The following is a 15,377-nucleotide window of genomic DNA, read 5'->3' as shown; positions in this document are numbered from 1 at the left end:
TACCCTCCTGACTAGGTGACTGGGACTTGAGAAAGTGCAGGCTGGGGCCAGGCTGAGGGTGGTGCATGCTCACTTGGGAGCCAGAACAACACTCTTCTGCCAGGATCTCTCACCTCAGTGGGCCAGACCTTGGAGGATCTGGAAGCTGCTGCAGCCAGGGCTCCATCCTCATTGCCTTATTTTATATGTTTTCATTGTTTCTAATAATGAGTGTATTGTTAAGATATATCTCCATCATTAATAGTCCTAGTATGTACCTATTGAGCACCTTCTATAGGTAAACACTTTTCCTTTGTATTAGGTCAGCTATAAATGAAGCAAAAAGCTTATATTCTGGGAGCTGGGGGACATAAATCTTAAAAGGACAAGGAAATATACATGTCTGATGATGAATGTTATGGAGGAAAAGCAATGTAAGGATGAGACACAGTGGTACTTTGGGCTGGGGAGGGGAGGGGAGGGGAGGGGGGGAGGAGGGAGGAGTCTTCTTATTTTATAAAAGTGCTCATCAGTGAGATCTGAATAAGTGGGCTTGAAAAACCATAAGAATAACTGGAGGAAACGTATCCCAGGCAAAGGGTGTGAGTTAGGAGAATGTTTAGTGTGCTCAGTAACAGCAAGAAGGCCACTCTAAGTGTGATTCAGTGGGTGAGGATTGACAGTAGAAGATGAGACCAAAGAGGCAATTGGGGGCCAGATCACCAAGGACCTTACTTTACTGGCCCTTATAAGGACTTCAGATTTTGCTGCGAATAAGATAGGAGGTCCTGGTGGAGAGAGGTGAGGGCAAGGAACAAAGGATTTATGCAGAGTCATGACTTGGCTTAGGTTAAAAGGTTTATCACTGCTGTGGCAAGAATACATAATAGCAAGGCAAAAGTGGAAGCAGGGAGACCATTTAAGAGGTTATCCCAAAATCCAGGTGGCAGGTGGCCATAGCATTAATAGTGCAGTAACAGTGAAGGTGGTGAGAAGTGGTTGGATTCTGAATGTGTTTTGCAGATAGAACCATTAGGATTTGCTGATTAATTAGATGGGGTGGGGAATGTGTGAGAGAGTAAGAGAAGAGCTGGCAAGGACTTCCAAGGTATTTGGCCTTATCAATGAGAATGACAGTTGCCATTTTTTATGATAGAGAATACTGGTGACAGTCAAGAAATCAACATTTCAGTTTGAAAAAAGTGGGGTTTGAAATGTGCATTAGATATCCACATGGAGAGGTGCCTGAGTGGCTCAGTCAAGCGTCCAACTTCGGCTCAGGTCATGATCTCACAGTTCCTGGGTTTGAGCCTTGCATCGGGCTCTGTGCTGACAGCTCAGAACTTGGAGCCTGCTTCAGATTCTTTGTCTCCCTCTCTCTTCTGCATCTCTCCTGCTCGCTTCAGATTCTCTCTCTCTCTCTCTCTCTCTTTCTCTGTCTCTCTCAAAAACGAATATTTTTAAAATTTTTTCGTTTTATTTTTTTGAAAATTTTTAGTGTTTATTTTTTGAGAGAGAGATAGAGTGCAAGCAGAGGAGGAGCAGAGAGAGGGAGACACAGAATCTGAAGCAGGTTCCAGGCTCTGAGCTGTAAGCACAGAGCCTGATGCAGGGCATGAACCCACAAATGGCAAAAGCATGACCTGAGCCAAAGTCGGCCACTTAACTGACTGAGCCACCCAGGCATCCCTAAAAAAAATTTTTTTTTAATTAAAGAATAGAATATCCACATAGAAATGTTGTCTAGGCAGTTGGATATACAAGTCTGGAGTCTGGGGAATGGGTCAGACTAGAGACTGAAATTTGAGATTCATTGTGTATAGGTAATACTTAAATCATGAGACCCAGAAAGGTCATCTAGCAATAAGCCGTGGATAAAATGGAAAAGAAGTCCAGGACTGAGTCTTGGGATACTTTACTGCTTAAAGGTCACTGAAATGAAGAGGAAGCAGTAAAGGAATTTGAAAAGGAAGTCAATCTGGTAGAAGACCAAGAGAGCCATCTCCTTGAAGCCAAGTGAACAAAGTATTTCAAGAAGCAAGGAGAGGTCAACTGGGTTAAGTAGGCCCCGTAAGATGAAGGCTAAGAAACCTGACCTTGGATTTAGCAATGGAGGGGGGGGCTCATCAATGAACTTGAATGAGGGCTGTTTGGTAGATCAGTAGACTAGAATGATAGGATGATCCTGGTTAGTTCGAGCTCTTAAAAATGGAGAGGAGCTGGAAACAGTAAGTACATGAACTGCCAGGGTCTGCTGAAAGGAAGGAAAGCTGGAGTGCCATGTGGAGTTAAGAGAGTGTTAAATTGAAAGGAGTTATAGCATGGTTGTGTGCCAAAGAGGAGGATCCAGTAGAGGAAAGCTAAAGACCCAGAAGCAAGAGGAGTGACAATTGCTGGAGCCTTTTCCTTGATTAGGCAAGAGATAGTGGGATTCCAAGGAGAGGGTCCAAAAGCACAGTGTTTATTCTTAATAAGAGGAGGGAAGGAAGAGCAAGTGTGCAGAGATGCTTATAATGATCAAGGTAGTGGACATTCCATTCTTCGTGATATTGTTTTCTCAAGAGACTTAGGAAGCAAGATCATTGGCCAAGAGCAAGGCCAGAGGAAGCAGTATTGAAGACCTCTTCGTTATGTTGAGATTATCTTCTGTAACTGAGGTTTTAGAGTAGAACTCCTCTGAACACATAATTGGGAATCCTGACAGAGTTCTGTTTCATTACAGTAGTTATTAGTGAGGGGAGAGGGAGTTTAAAAAATCAGGAAGGGGAGGAAGAAGATGGTGAGGACAGAGGTGTATGGTTAAAGATCAGATCTTGAATTCTGATATTTCTAAAAGCATGACTCAAGTGTAACATACTACCCTAAGGAGAGTTGTTCTCGGCACCGTTGACATAGCTAGATTTACAAGCAGTTTTTGGCAATATTCAGGTATTTGAAAACTGACTTGCTTGTATTTGAAGTTTTGTGACATTCCACCAAGCAGTGGCTGCATCCCAAAGTCCACATTCTTGAGCAGTCATTTGTAATTTAAGAGGAGTGGTAGATGGTGGAGGGTGACCTCAGAGGCCCCCCCTTTCCTCCTCTACAGCTCATGCCCCTTTTCAGAGCAGAATTAATGGACTTCATAGGCTATCGCATGTCTGATATTTACATCTGTAAGATGTCCAGCCTCGGGCCCTTTCAGACTGTATATAATCCGTCAATGGGTCCCTAATTGATAACACAGTTTCAGATTGCCTTTCAGACTAGCTGGAAACAGACTCGCAAAAATTGTAAACCATTCTTAGCTTTATTTAGCCAAAACTAGGTCATGTGTCCATCCATCCGACACACATGTATATTCTTTTTCTTAAACCTACCCCTGCCAGATCTCTGCTTTCTAAACTGACTCCTTGTCCCTGATTCCATTCAGGCAACCAGCATTTGACAGTTCATGCGTTACATTATGGTGCTGGTAATGTTTTGCTCAGATTCCTTCTTGCTTTTATCCCTAGTTTCCCTCCCTCCCTCCCTCCCTCCCTCCCTGTCTCTCTCTTTTTTTAAATTCCTGCTGAGCTATTTTCTTGTGTGTAGCCTGATCCCTAAAGAGAGTTTATTTGAAGAGTCCAAGGAAAGTTGCCTCTTGCTCCCTTGAGTTATGCAATTGAGGTGTGAGCAGAGGGGGAGTTAGTCTTTCTTGCCAAAAGAAAAAGTGCCTGGACTTTTTTTACATTGTGTTTGATTTAAAGACCTCATTTGAAGTTGCAAACTTCGATCTTGGTAGCGTCGCAGTCTCCATCGAGAAATGGGATTCACGGGGCGTAAGGGCATCTGTAAGTCAGGTTACAGCGGTACATGCTGCCGGAGGCACAGGTGGGCACCGGGGCCTGTGTTGCCACTTTCAGGGCTTCACTGCATCCTTCTGTGAATGCCAAAGATTGTGTGTTGTAGGCTTCTCTCTCTTCTTTAAAATGCCATGGGAATTATCTGTTCAGTATGCTAATGCCAATGCAATGAAAAGCTTGTGTTCTATCTAAAAACCTAAAATAAGAGAATAAAAATCAAACTAGGAATTTCTCGTTTCTTTTTATGCCTAACTGTCCGAGCTTCATGATTGCATTAGCGTCACAAGCGATGTGATAATTATTCATATAACATCTAAAAACTATTCAGTCACTTAGAAATCTAGAGGTGCCTGGGTGGCTCAGTCGGTTGAGCGTCCAGTTTCAGCTCAGGTCCTGATTTCATGGTTCGTGGGGTCAAGCCCCGCATCGGGCTCACTGCTGTCAGTGCACAGCCCACTTTGGATCATCTGTCTCCCTCTCTCTCTGCCCCTACCCCGCTCTCTCTCTATCTCTCTCTCAAAAGTAAGCAAACATTAAAAATTAAATACTATTAAAAAACTATTCAGTCACTTAGAAATCTAGATTGTTGAGGCTATGCGATTCAGTTTACATGTGTGTGTACACGTATATACAAAATTAAGTATACAGAGGCCTCTTTTCTTCACTGATTCCCCTTCAAGTTCCAGCCCTATAATGGGTGCTACTGCAAAGATAGTCTTTCTTATAGTTTGTCACAGCAACCCTTTTATACTGATTGCAGAAGATTTTATTAGTTGCATATATTCTCATATGCATCTTCTCTCATAATACGTATCATAATGGATACAGCCTGGTTTTGTTTTTGTTTTAGTTAACAAATATATCCTGAACATTTCTTTGTATATATGTGAATAAATATACTTCTAGATCATGGTGGTAATGATTGTATAACATCCTTGAAGTAGGGACACCTGGGTGGCTCAGTCGGTTAAGTGTCCAACCCTTGATTTTGGCTCAAGTCATGATCTCATGGTTTGTGAGATAAAGCTTCGCATTGGGATCTGTGTTGACAGTGCAGGGCCTGCTTGGGATTTTCTCTCTCTCTCTCTCTCTCTCTCTCTCTCTCTCTCTCTCTCTCTCCCCCTCTCCCCCTCTCCCCCTCTCTCTCCCCCTCTCTCTCCCCCTCTCTCTCCCCCTCTCTCTCTCTCTCTGCCCCTCTTTATCTCTCTCTCAAAATAAAATAAATAAACTTAAAAAAAATCCCTGAATTAACCAGTCTGCCCCAGTTTAACATTTAGAATGTCCCAATTTTTTTTTAACTGTATCATTGTTCCCCTGGAGGGATTTCAGGTGACCCCTCTTCAGTTTTCCTTGACCCCTGTGTAGTAGTTGACAGGTAAACTTCTTTTTTGAAGGTCTGTCATCCTTTGGTTTCTATAAAATTACTCTGTACCATTTACCTGTTTACTTCTGAGTCCTTTTCATTTTTCTTATTAAGCTCCTTTCCCCACATGTCCTCTCTTACTCACCTTCCTCACTTCTAAATGTTATCTCCCCAAATGTTCTCAATTTAGCCAGCACCTTGGCTCCTACCACATGCTATGAAATATTCCAAATCTCTCATTCCAGCTGTGGCCTATTTGAGTTTTTTTTTTTTTTTACTGAGTAACCAAATTTAAGACACACATGTCTCTGTGATTATTCTGTAGCTACCTCAAAAATTATTTTTTTTTTAAGTTTATTTATTTATTTTTGAGAGACAGAGTGAGAGGGGGAGGGGCAGAGAGAAGGAGAGGGAGAGACAGAACCTCAAGCAGGCTCTGCACTGTCAGCCTGGAGCCGGACGTGGGGCTCGAACTCATAAACCATGAGATTGTGACCTGAGCCGAAACAGAGTCAGATGTTTAACCAACTGAGCCACCCAGGCACCCTGCTACCTCAAAAATTAAACAGACCGCTCACTTTTCTCTAAACTTCTCCCCAGTCTGGGCTCACTATCACGATTAGTTCCACCTCCATCCTGGTCACACTGGGAATTCTTCCTCACCTTTTTCCCCCTAGTACTTCTCCAGGTTTTAACAGATTTCTCTTGAGTTGGTGATCAAATGAGAGTGTGAGTGAGTGGATATTGTTAAGCATTTACTATGTACAAGACCCCTCACTAGGCATTTACTATGTGTGCTTCTTCCTGGGTATTATGCTGACTTGTGATGTAGTTCTCATTGTCCCCTTTGCACTGAAGGGGCAACCTGGCTCAGAATCCGTAGTTCAAAGATATGTCTTGAATCCCTTTGTCTTCTCCACTGCTAATGACAATAAACTTAGATCTTCATAGACCTTTCTGTTAATATAGAAATTAATATAGAATATAGAATTAAATACAGAATTAATATAAAAAACCTCCCATTAGGTTTCTCTGCTTTTATTCTCTTTTTCAATATATTCTGTACACCATAGATATTTTGCAAACATCTGCGCTGTAACTCCATTTCTCAAAAACCTCTGATGACTCACCTGTAAGATAAAGTAGAGGCCTTTCATCTCCATTTTCTCCTCCTCCTCTTCCCTCTACCCTCAGGGAATCACTTTCATTTCTTCAAATCCCCAATCTCTCTCACTCTTCCATACTTTAGCTTATGTTATTGTTTTGATCCTAAAATACAGTGCCTGCCTTCTCTGACTTGTAAAATATTGCTCATTCCTCGGGGCCCAACTTCTCTGTCATCTTTCCTCACTCTTATAGGTAGAATTCCTTGTCGGTTGTACAGGTTGGGTTCACTAGGGGCATGCTTCATGGAGACTGGCAGCCTGCGGGAAAAGGAAAGAAGTGGGATTGAGCGGTGGGAGAAGTTGGGCTGAGATACAGTCTCAGTGGAGTCCTCAGCCACCTCAGGGGGAGCTTGCAGGCTGGGGGGCTGTCATTCAGAGTCATGTTGGCCCAGCTACAACTCTTCTTTATTATTTTACTCTACAGTACATTCTTAGAAATTGAATTTTTTATCTTGAATATCTACCTGATCCTCTGCTCCTTTTCATTTAGTTTTTATTCGTTGAGTTCCCGATCTAGTGACCTGCCCATAGCAGGTACACAGTAAATGCTTTTTGATGGATGAATGAATGAATGAATGAAAGGAAGGAAGGAAGAGAGAGGGAGAGACTAGGATTTGCTTTGTGCTTTTGTTTTTATAATGGAAGAGCCAAGCCTTTTGAAGGACCTTAGTGAAGAAAAGAATGTGGTTGTAATTTGCTTGCAAGGTAGCGCTGGTTTCTTTAGCTTCACAGCAAATCAGACATAAATATCCCGGGTATATAGAATGACACAGACTATGGGCATGAATAATATCATCCTACATTTGCATGATACTAACTATGGTGAGTCCAAACACACAATGTACACAAGAAAATCAATCTGCTCTGCTTCTTAGTACCTCATAAACCATCTCATGTTTTCATCTTATTCTTACCATGGATACCAAAGACAAGTATCCAGTCCATTTTATAGATGAGAAACAGGCCCAATTGATCTACGTAAAGTCAAACAAATTGTTGGTATTGAGATGACTAAACATTATGTGTCCTGACTCCTAATCCAATGGGCTTCCTACCACAGACAGCTTAAGATGAGATTTTTCCATCCCTGTAATCTGCCTACTGACATTTCAAACTCTTTATGTCTAAAATCAAACCCATAGTCTTAGACTCTTCCAAGCCAACCTCTTCCCTCTCCATGTTCCTTGTGTCAGTTAACAGCAGCTTCATTTTACATGTCACTGAAGCGTGAGATCCAGAACCAACCTATGACTCATTCCTTGTACTTCCTCCTAAAGAGCTTCTCTCAGGTAGCATCTATATATGCTAGTTTCTGTGGCAGACACCAAAATAATCAAGACAGAATTTTTACTCTCAAAGCTTAAAAACAGTTGTATATATGTATTTATTGAGGGGAGTGAAGGGAAGGAGAAGATCAACAGACAATACAGTTACCATACAGCTAAGTGCTATAATGATAAAGGTACCCTGGAGCACTTGAGCCCAGGTTCTAAGATTGAGCTGAGTCTCAAAAGACAACGGGAATTATCCTGGTGATATGCATGTGGTAAGTACATTTCCCATTTAGAAATCTATAAAAAGTGCAGCCAGCACAATCGGTATCCTTGTATAAGAGGGAGTAAGTAACAGGAAATGAAGATAACACTAAGCTCGTTTTTAACCACTTGTATATTACTCTGAGGAGTTGGGTTTTGGTTGGGTTTGGTTTTGATTTGTTTTTTAGCTTGGAGTCAACAAGCTGACAGACTTTTAAGCAGCATAAGCCAGAGAGCTTTGTGGAGAGTGGACGGAAGTGTAGTTAGCCTGGAAGAAAAAGAAAACCGGGCTAGACTATTACATGTTTTCCAAAAGTGGGAGGGGGCAGTCGAGAGATGGCCATGGCATAAGCAAAATGGCTAGATGAGGGATAAATGAGATGGCAAGAAACAGAGAATCTTTGTAGACCACTCTTCCAAGTTGTTTGGCTGCGAACAAGGGGAAAGGTCCCTGATAACTTAGGGAAGAGATAGCATGAAGGAAGTGTTCTATTGTTTCTGCTATTGCTAATCATTTAAGTTAGGGAAACTTGAAAATGTTTATATGCTGAGGACAGTCAGTCTAGGAAGAAAGTAGAACTAAGGAAACAGATGGGACAATGGAGTTAAATGTCTTGGTCCAGTTGTTCCAGTCATCAGAGTCACCTGGAGTGCTTTGTCAAAAAACCCAGCCCAGACCTGGCCACTCAAAATGGTGCTTGGTAAAGCTTGGGAATCCGTAGGTTGCAAGAGCTGATTGTGACAATCAGCTAGGCTTTGAGAACTCTGTTCAAAGTTTCTCCTACCCTTTCCATGAATGTTTGGAGATCACCTGGTCCTTTGGGTCCTCTGGGTGTGGTCTATTAAAAGGAAGGGGATAGAGTAGTAAGTCCTACACTGATCCTAGATTGCCCCAGAAGTTTATTCTGGATTCTCTGAGCCCATGACCAGGCTGTCTTAACCGAATCAAGGACAGAATGGAATGGTGAGTTTTGCATTATGTAGATAACCTAGAATGGATACAAGGAACTGTGAGTTTGGAGCAGAACCAGAGATTTGAGGATGTTCTCTCCTTCATATTAGACTGAAGTAAATACAGTGGGATTAGCTGGGTCAGCTGTCATTAAGTTTGGCAGTGGCCTTTTACTAGTATGGTCATTGTGGTGGAAGAATCACTGGGCTACATGGCCTGGAGCCCATTCAGGGGTCAGAGCTTAGGGTCACTCTTCCATTCCTGAGGCAGAATATGCTTAGCTTAAAATGGGAATAATAATATCTCTTTGGTAAAGCTCCACAGGAAGCCTTCAACTCTTGTTTGGCTCTTGCTTAGCTGTCAGACACTTGAAAGATTAACCTCTATATGCCTTGGTTACCTGAATGCTAAATTAAACCTACCTCAAAAGGTTGTAATGAGAATTAACTGGGATAATCTGTATAAAAGACTTAGCAAAGTGCCTGGTACATGACCAAATACTCAATATGCCTACCACTCCTGAACATATAAACAGTGTCTGAGGGTCCATGAAATATGGCTCCTCCAGAATATGTGGTAAAATGATGCTCTAGAAGGGAGCTAGGAGTAGGAACTGGAAGGTGTGATACAGGGTATAATGCCACAAATTTGGTTTGGAGTCCTAAAAATGTTTGTTTTATTCCCCTCCAAAATGATTGCTGTTGCACAGAATATTATTGAAATGTGCTCTGTATTTCTGGTCTTTTGGGGAAGTGTGTGTGTGTGTGTGTGTGTGTGTGTGTGTGTGCGTGCGTGCGTGCCTGCCTGCCTGCCTGCCTGCCTGCCATTCTGTGTATTTAGGACAGCTCTTGTATCTTATATTTGGCAAGCTGTGGGAGGTAGATAGCTTTGTGTGTTTAGCTGAGTAGTGTTGGGCTGGGCATCAGAAAGGCCAGAGTTCCTTGAGGTGGGAGGCAAGCTTTCTACTACAGAGCAATTTCTTTGTGTTTCTACCTTTGGTGGATAATACCATCAGGAAAAACCAAAGTCACAGCCCAACTACAAGCAGTTTGTAATCCATCTATTTCTCATCAGCCTGGTGGTTTAAGCATTAAAAAGGGCAGTCAAGGAGTTTGGGGACATGGTTTCATTTTGACTAGAGAAGCTGATGGAAGAATTGGTCAGATGTAGATGGTGAAATTGGAAGGGAAATATTTGGGGGCCATGGGATCTGGAGCCCATATGTTAGAATTCTCCACAGACAGCATACTACACTGAATGCAGACAAATCTTGAGACTCAATAAATGGGAAATAAAGAACGCCTATAAAGGGGAATGGCACATTTTTCTTAAAGTAAACGCTACCTCTAACGTGAGGCTCAAACTCACGACCCTGACATCAAGAATAGCGTGCTGTGCGACTGAGCCTGCCAGACACCTCAGAAAGGAACATTTTTTAGCTGCTTTTCCGACAACAATTTGTGTGTTGTGATTCAAGAAAAATAAGCCATTAGGTATTTTGAATTTGTCTTTGCTAGAATTAACATAGGAACTATGAGAGAAAAACAGTAAATTTGTTGAAAGCTATGCAGAAAGTGACCTGGGGAACAGAGCTTGCCTTTAAAGAACAAGGAGTTGTCACGGGAACCCCCTCGTTTGTTAAAGGCCAATATGAATTTTCTCTCTCATTCTGTCTAAATGTTTCTTGGTCCTATTTGGACATTTTCCTTACTCTTGGGTCAATAATAATCATCTCTTAGTACTGACTACCAAGTTATTCTAAGTTACTAGGAAGTAAGAATACTAATTTTTTCCTCCTTTTTTTTTTTTTTTGCATAAACTTGATCAAAGTCCGTTAGAAATTTGCTCTTTCTAATTGTAAATCTTTGCTCTTCCTTCCTTCCTATTGACCCTCATTCGTTACCCTTCTTACTTCTCTTTGGTTTCTAAAGGATCTATGGAAATAACCTCATCCAGATCCATCACGTAGAGACTAGAGAAGAGGACATTGTGAGAGTTCATTGGGGGCAGAGGTGAAGAGCCTTGGCCAATGCCATCATTCACTGGTTCATCTAGCAGTTAGCGACTCAGTGCTTCCTAAAACGAGGCAGGCACCAGGCTCTGTGATGAACTTGGCTCCAGACTCTGCTCCTGCCCTCACAGAGCTTATGGCAAGTCTGCCTGAGAGACCTGAAACATAGCCACAAAATCAGTACACTGACCATTACTAACTTTTGGTATAAGGAAAATACAGGGAGCTATGAGAGAGGATAATTGCGGTGGGGGGCGGGGGCGGGGGGGCGGTCAGGGAAGGTCTCTCTGAGACGGTAAAAGAGTTCTTCCGGGCTAAGGATCACCTTGTGTGGAGAGTTTGGCACATTTGCCGAACTGAGAGATGTAGCTCTTGACATACAGTGTAGTGAGTTGAAGAGGGTAAAAGTGAGGTTAGAGCAGGGCGCCTGGAGTGGGGTCAGTTGAGTGTCTGACTCTTGATTTCGGCTAAGGTCATGATCCCAGGGTCATGGGGCTGAAGCCACGCTGAGCCTGGAGCCTGCTTAAGATTCATTTTCTCTCTCTCTCCTCTCTCTCTCTCTCTCTTTATATATATACGTACTCTCCATATATATACATATACGTGTATATATGTATATATAAAGTGAGTATGGAGAGTAGGAAGGGGCCAGATGGTGCAGGGCCTTATCAGTTTTGGGTGCAATGTGAGTTGTAGCACAGTTGGAAACTTGGGAGGGTTTTCAGCAAAGCCATGTTGGGATTTGATTTGCATTTTAGAAAGATGCCTTTGGATGCTGTACAGTTGAGTAGATTTAAGGTCAGAGAGTTTGCCAGTCTTAGAGATGGGACCAAAATCCATGGCTTCCTATTCCCAGTCCATTCTGATTTATCAGCATCTTTCTTCTAGTTCCTAAGTGCCAACCCATATTAAATAGTGCAAAATAGCATTGGGCCTGTGTCCAACGGGCTTTCTTATGTTTATTCAAATTGACAGTGAAAGACCCCTCCAATCTGTTGAACACCTACAGAATAATTAAGAGGTCTCAGTGATATAGTTTCTCAGCTGCATAAAAACTCTATTCTCTAAAATATGCTTTTAATGGCTTAGTGTCACTCAGAGTCCTGAGTGTTATAATTAGCTTGACTCTGCCTTCTGAGCTACAGTATGTGTCTGTGCCCTTTTCCAGCTAAGCCAGCCTGTGGGGTCAGTGGTGAACCCTGTGACATTGGACTGCTCAGCTGGCGTGGGCCAGTTTTAGCAGCTCAGCCATTTGTTTTTTTCTCACAAGATTAAATGCTCACATTAGCTTAAGTCTTCTTGCCATTGTCCTATCCTTTCTGTCACGTGCCTTCTTAATTGCAATTTATTCACATTGTATATTTACACACTAATGCAGCTGGTTATTTTGATTGAGAAACACCAACATTTGTGTATTCTGCCTCACAAGAGACTTTTCAATCTGCTGATTGCCAATGCATTCAGCATCTATTCACTGACCTCGTAGAGGCACTGTCGTGCTCTGGAAAGAGCATGTGGCTTTGGAGGCAGACACACCTAGATCAAATCATGACTCTGCCCTTGAGCAAGTTCATTCAGCATCTGTAAAACGGATATGATAACAAATTCCTAAAGTAATTATGAAAATCGGCACACTGTGTGTAAAACTGGTCTGTACGATGCTCAGTAAACTTTCACTGTCTTATCAAATCAGCCTTATTGAGACATAATTGACAGGCCATAAACTTCACAAGTGGAACATACAATTGATATATTTTGACATGTATCATCTCCCGAAATCATCAGACAAGCAGGCTTTTTCTCTCTCTAATTACCTATTTCTGTGCCTGTCACGCTGGCAGTGGTGTTGGGAGAACAGAGCGTCCACTGTTATCGTTATCCTTGCTCTATATTGATTGAGTCACGATATCGATCTTTAATTGGATTTGGCATTAGAAGGGAGTTGGTTAAAACAAACGTGTCACAGATGGCTGAGAAAGAGTACTTCTGAGCAGAGGCTCCCAGCCTGTATGCTGCACACTTCAACCCTGCAGCTCTCACGGAGGGAGCACCTTGATGTGAAGAGAACTGGGCATCTCTGCTCAAGGCACAGAGGTGACTCTGATACAGAACTTGTCCTCAAGGATCTCCGACTCTGGGGTTGGAGGAACGAAAAGTTACCCGGAAAAGTAATTACTCTAACCAGAAGGTGGGAGAGGTAAGATGCGGGAGGATTTCAGAGACTGTAGTAGCTTCCAATTGGGCAGAAGCTCCAGGGAAGAAGAAACCATTTACTGCCACCTTCACATGTGTCTGTCTGACTTAGGTGTGCAGAGCAGTTGAGACGAATACAGGTCCTACCCGTTGATAGCCTAAAACCTAACACTGTGCATCGTGGGCCGGCAGGTTGGACGTATGCCCAGCCTTTTCCTGGACAGTGTCCAGCATTTCTGAGGAAAGAGCGAGCATGCAGCACCCCGGCCCAAGTTATCCAGTGGCCCCAACACCTCACTAACTTCTAGGAATGGGGGAAGCTGCCTCTGGGTTGCCTGTGTGGAAAATAGGCCTCTAGTCACCTCCACATCTAGGTCAGAGAGGGGCCCAGTTGGGGTTCACACCACAGTGATAGATTGCTGCTGGGCCCTGGGGTCCTCATTACCATCATATCCATCATCTTCTGCTAGTACCGAATAATGGATGAAATTTAATCAGATGCCAAAGGAGTTCTCAGCAGGAGGGTTTGAGGAACCTTGCCTGATACTTACGCTCTAGTGGCGGAATGATTATAAGGAACCAAAATGATCTTTTGTGGGGAGACTAAATGTATCATGCACTGTATGAATTCTGATTTATTTTTAAAACATTCTCGCTCTCCTTGGCTCCCCTTTTAATAGTCTCACTGTAGCCTGTTTATTGTTACAGATGTTACTTTTAAATGAGGTCATTGAGCTTTACTTCCAAAGGCAGTGTTTGCCTTTCTATTGCCGGCTCGGCAGGGCTGCCTCAAGACCAGTGCTAACATGAGATCAAGGCGAACGCTTCAGACCCCCAGAGAAAGAGCCGCCTCCATGTTGACATGCACTCACCTCAGCCATGGGTCTCCAGGGAGAGCGTGGTCGCCTGAGTCCAGGTGTTGACCTTGACCTCTGCCTGGCAGAGTAGGACGGGCACCGGCATTGTGGTCACGCGTGCTTGACTGCCGTCTTGTCCGAGGGGAGCCCTCAGGGAGGCCAGGAAACTCTGAGAGGGCTTCTTGGTCTGTAACTTGAGGATAATAATTTGTTACTCCTAGAATTTTTGTGAGGATAAAATACGCTGCACTTTCTCAGTGTATGTTTGGTGGGGTAATCGCTGAAAGCGTGAGGCACTGACCATGCTTTAGGCCCTCCGTGGAGTGCATATCACACACAGTGCAGTCAGGGGACCAGCACTATAACTGAAGGCCCACTGACCAAATCCAGCTCGCCGCTGATTGTTTGTAAATAAACTCTAATTGGCACACCCTCACACTTACGGCTGTCCGTGTCCTGGCTGCTATGGCATTACAGCTGCTGAGTCGGATGCATTGCAACAGAGACTGCTTGGTCTGCAAAGCCAGAGTTCTTGACTCTGCGAATCTTTGCAAGAGTTTGCCGACCTCTGAACCAGACTCCAGGGTGGCCGCATGGCGGTCAGAGCTTCTATACATTCTTGTCAAATGCGCCTCGCGCTTTCTCTTTGCCTTTGCCCTTGCCCAGACTCCTCCTCCCCTTGCTTTCAGCCCCATGACCTGCTATGTAAGTCTTCTGGTGGATCAGTTACTGAAACAGGGCTTGGTTTTTGCTCAACTGTGTGTATCCTGCAGCACATAAAGCAGTAACGTACACATAGTGAGTGTATAATTTGTAACTGATTTAGTGGGGAAGAGAGTCAGAAGGGCGTCAGAGAAGGGAGAGGATAAGCAAGGCTTCATGGAGGTTTGGGGACAGGTCTGCATGCGGTAAGGTAGCTGTCATTCCTGCTGCACGACAGTGGCATCGGCGGGATACAGTGTACATAGGAAGGGAGGCGATACCGCATGGTAAGAACATAGGAACCAGGACACCCAGGCTTGAATCCTGACATGATCCTTTACTGATGAGACTTTAGACAAATCACTTAAGCTCTCTAAGCGCATTTTCTTTTTTTTTTTCTTTTTAGTTTTTTAATTTATTTTGAGACAGGGAGAGACAGTGTGCAAGTGGGGAATGGGCAGAGAGGGAGAATCCCAAGCAGACTCTGCAACACCAGTGCAGAGCCCGATGCGGGGCTCAAACACATGAACCTCGAGATCATGACCTGAGCCAAAGTTGGATGCTTAACCAACTGAGCCACCCAGGCGCCCCTCTAGGCATATGTTCTAAAGTCCAAAGTAGGGAATAATAATACTGCCTTCATCATACAGCTGTTTTAGGGGTTAAATGAGATAACATGAAGGAAAGCCTGGATCCCAGTACTGGCACATTAGAATCACTCTATAAGCGATTACTGAATGATGGTGGTTCTGACCTTTCAAGTACCATCTGTGCTATTTTCCTCATTGTGGAGTG

At 43.4% G+C, this 15,377-nt stretch overlaps 1 protein-coding gene across 1 annotated transcript in view; it reads left to right on the top strand.

Annotated features, from left to right (window-relative positions):
- Positions 1 to 15,377, top strand: part of CACHD1 (cache domain containing 1) — a 209,574-nt gene that overhangs the window by 135,958 nt on the left and 58,239 nt on the right.

The sequence above is a fragment of the Panthera pardus genome, unplaced genomic scaffold, assembly GCF_024362965.1.
Source record: "Panthera pardus isolate Hobbes unplaced genomic scaffold, ASM2436296v1 HiC_scaffold_11, whole genome shotgun sequence".
Lineage (NCBI taxonomy): Eukaryota > Metazoa > Chordata > Mammalia > Carnivora > Felidae > Panthera > Panthera pardus.
Note: the sequence above shows the minus strand (reverse complement) of the source record. Positions and strands in the feature narration are given on the sequence as shown.